This window comes from Ailuropoda melanoleuca, chromosome 5 (genome assembly GCF_002007445.2).
Source record: "Ailuropoda melanoleuca isolate Jingjing chromosome 5, ASM200744v2, whole genome shotgun sequence".
NCBI lineage: Eukaryota > Metazoa > Chordata > Mammalia > Carnivora > Ursidae > Ailuropoda > Ailuropoda melanoleuca.
The window spans coordinates 53659989-53664222 of record NC_048222.1 but is presented as its reverse complement, the minus strand read 5'-3'; the positions used below and the strand labels follow the sequence as shown (position 1 = coordinate 53664222).

The 4234-nt window shown below is 45.5% G+C and overlaps 1 pseudogene; it reads left to right on the top strand.

The window, feature by feature from the left end:
* The first annotated feature begins 321 nt into the window (after positions 1 to 321).
* On the top strand, positions 322 to 3961 carry LOC100468264 (annotated as a pseudogene).
* Positions 3962 to 4234: the final 273 nt, after the last annotated feature.

Sequence of the window (4234 nt, the reverse complement as noted above, 5' to 3'; positions counted from 1 at the left end):
AACAATGAAGTGTGAGTCTCAGCCCTCCTTTGCCACCTTGGATGTATTTGTATTTTGAAAGAAAAGACTGGTTTACAGGTATAAATATCTCAGTGGTTTAAATTTCAGGCAGAATTCTGAAGCTATTTGCCTGGGAATCAGGGATGGCATTGTTCCCAGCACTGAGGGGACAATACGGCCTTCTGTGAAGACGTGGCATGAGTAAGGACCAGGCACAGATTCATCGGAGGTCAAGAAGGATGAAGACAAATGACCACTGGTTGGCATAGAATGAGGTCACTGGTAGCAGAAAGAAATTGGGGAGCAACAGTAGCAGTGATGATGGACAATGATACAGGTAGTATGGATTCAATTCAGCCAGTAGTGTCCAGAACAGAACATTTAATTCTCTGGACACCTGCCCTGGTAAGTAGACTTTGCTCTTTCCAAGCAAACCATGGGTCTTTCTTTTCCCAACCACTAGTCTTGAACAAAGGAAATGTCAATGTATCCCTTTTCTAGCTGTGGGACTCATGCTTGATTGTGAGGTCTGCCCTGGGTCAGCCCCCTCACCCACCCAAGTATGTGTTCTAGTCGGACCCTAAGCAGTCCATAAGCTCAGCCAGACAGGCACCTGACTGATGCCTCATATCCTTCCACTTCTCTCCTTGCCTCCGTGACACTGTTCTCCCTGCCACCCCTCCAAGCCTGTGTACACCTCTTCTGAATTCTGCTCATCCTTCAGAGCGGGCTCGGGTTTTCAGACACTTTCTTCTCTGGGTGGGTTTCCCAGAGTACCAGGATCCCTTCCCCTTTCTGAACTTAAAGTCTTCTATGAATAATCATAATGGCAATAATTACAGTAATAATAATGACGTCCTACATTTGAATACTAGGAATTTTTTTAAGTGCTGACACATTCTTTGTTACATGTGTGCCTCAAAGAATCATTCAACAGATAGTAAGGGGTTAATATTATTCCTAATTATTCCTACCTAGAAACAAAACAAAACAAAAATCAATAAAGAAATTGAGGTCCAGAGAGAGTAATTATTTATTCCAAGGCCACATATCCCAAGATGCATTGCATCTGCCATTTTGGGTTCTCTAATTTAAGTTACAATTTCTGATTAACTATTACTTTGCATGGTTTTCAAATTGTTTCCTGTCGCTTGTCTTGGCTCCATAATAAGATTATACCTTTCTTTAGGGCAGGAAACATCTCTTACGCATTTTGGTAATTCCTCAGCACCCAGAATTATATTAAGTACACAATTTTGGCTTAGAAAATGCTGGACTGATGACATGGAAGATCACATGTTTATATTTCTGCGCATTGTGTGACTGTGGACATTTGAGTTTGCTGGAAGGTATCATGGCCCTGTGATTCCATTGACCCTATTTTGGGTGTTGGAGATCCGGGGGCACATACACCCCGAGGAGGAGGAGCATTCTACTATTATTAGTACTGGTGGCTACCATTACTGATCCAAAAGATTTCAGTCTTGGTATCAAAATGGGAAGGAATAAAGTATCTCTGTTTAATGCATTGCCTCCCTAGCCCCTGCAGTATTAATATGGAAACGTGTGCCCTGCCTCCATCTGCTTTGAAATTCCTTGCCTTAAGGAAGGAATCCATAGTGACCTCTGACCTGTGCCAGCTTCAGGAAGAGGGAAACACTTGACACTTCGACTGACACAGTGATAATGCTGGCGAAGAGAAGGAGCTGAGAGGGTTAGCAGTTGTGCTGATGACTTTGGCTATCTGAGAGGGAAATTGGGGATGCACGAATGCTGTCTCTCTCTCCTGGGGCTTTGCAGAGGAAGGACAGTCTATGGGTTACTGCTCTGGCTCAGCGATTGACCCCTGAGGGAGAGGAAAGAGAAGAGATCTATACAAGCTCCAAACCAGATTCCTTGAAGGTGAAGCTATGGAAGATCATTGCATTGATAGGGTCAGGACAATTTGGGGTTCAGTTCAAGGATGTCATATTCCAGGAGTGATGGATCCATTGGTTAATATATCCACTGGCTTGTTGCCATGCAGATTATGTCTCACAATTAGGGTGTGCAATCTCAAAATACAATGACATCATGAAAATTTGCTTAAATGTACATCTGTAAATAGAGTGGAACATTGCAGTTTCAATACTTGAAGCAAATCCTACCTACCAGCTATTGATCATTGCATAAAAGATTCATTTGAGCCAGTATTCAAGTTCAAGTATGTACGCATGCCAGTAAGATTACTGAGGCAAAAAATATCAATGTATGCCTCCTGGTTTCTGAGTCAATCTTGTGTATCACTTTTAATAAACACGTAACACCTACTTCATCTCTAAATGATGACATCAAATGTTCCAGAGAACTTGACCTTCTCCAGAGGGAAATCAATCAAACTATGACAATATGGGGGGCACATGGGTGGCTCAGTTGTTTAAGCGTCTGCCTTCAGCTCAGGTCATGATCTCAGGGTCCTGGGATGGAGCCCCGCATCAGGTTCCCTGTTCAGTGAGGAGCCTGCTTCTCCCCCTCCCCGGCCCCTCTCTCTTGCTCACATGCGCTCTCTTTCTCAAATAAATACATAAATAAAATATTTTTTAAATAAAACTATGATAATATGACAAATATCTGGAAACAAAAATAAGAGCAAGGGAAATTTTAACAAGTATTTATAATGTTAAGAATTATTTCCTTTCCCAGAATTTTGACTCTCTGATTTACCGACAGAGAGGCCCTAGAATTGGCTGTGAAATAAAAACAAAGTAGTTTTAAAATTCTGAGTAAGGAGCAGAGAGCAGACCCCAGAGAGCCCTGAGCAGTCCCACCAACGCCGCGGGCCTAGTGACCATCACCCTTTCCCGGAGAGGAGCCGTAGCTGCCGCAGCCGGCCACAGTCACCATCACCGCCACCCTGAACAGCGAGGCCCAGACCCAGCAGCGGCCCGCAGCCCGGGCCCTCCGAGCAGCTGACCCCAGGCCCTGCACCAAGCCCGGCACCACGGGCGGCCTCACATCGGAGGCACCTGCCAGCGGGACAAGAAGGTCATTGCAACGGAAGTTTTGGGAAGAGTAAAACGGTTCAATGTAAGAAACGGATACGGTCTCATCCACAGGAATGACACCACGGAAGATGTGTTTGTACATCAGACTGCCCTAAAGAAGAATAACCCCAGGAAGTACCTACCCCAGGAGGAGGGAGAGACTGTGGAGTTGGATGTCGTTGGAGAAGAGGGTGCGGAGGCAGCAAATGCGACAGGCCCTGGCTGAGTTCCAGTGCAGGACATTACTGTCCTATGCAGCCCACTCTAACCACTACAGACACTATCCACGTCGCGGGGGTCCTCCACGCAATTCCCAGCAGAATTGCCAGAATAGTGAGAGCGGGGAAAAGAACGAGGGATCGGAAAGTGGTCCCGCAGGCCAGGCCCAACAGCGCCGGCCCCACCGCGGCAGCGCTGCCTTACCACATGGGAGACCCTACGGGCGACGACCACACCTCCCAACCCTCCTGGGCAGGGAGCAGTGACGGAAGGTGCCGACAACCAGGGTGCAGGAGAACCAGGTAGACCAGGGAGACAGATCATGTGTCGAGTTATAGACCATGATTCCGCAGGGGGCCTCCTCGCCAGACAGCCTAGAGAGGATGGCAATGAGGAAGATAAGGAAAATCAAGATGAGACCCAAGGTCAGCAGCCACCTCAACGTCAATTACCGACGCAGACGCCCAGAAAACCCTAAACCACAAGATGGCAAAGAGACAAAAGCAGCCCATCCACCAGCTGAGAATTCATCCCCTCCCGAGGTGAGCGTGGCGGGGCTGAGTAAATGCCCCACTTACCATCTCTTACCAACGCTTACCATCTCTGCCGTCAACCGGTGTAGTCATCCAACACGAAGAAATGAAGATGAAATTCCAGCAATAAGACATGGACAAAAGCTTGGAGCTGAAGACCTTAAGTGCTTGTTTTTTGCCCATTGACCAGATAAAGAGAACTATCCACATTATCTATGCAGCATGGGATTTTTATTATTTTTACCTAAAAATGTCTCTCTTTGGTAATGACAAACGTGTTAAAAAGAAAAAAAAAAAGCTTGGTTTTTCTCAATACACCTTTAAAGGTTTTTAAATTGTTTCATGTCTGGTCAAGTTGAGATTTTTAAGAACCTCATTTTTAATTTGTAATAAAAGTTTACAACTTGATTTTAAAAAAAAAATCAACAAACGGCAAGTACCCATTTATAAAGGTCTTAA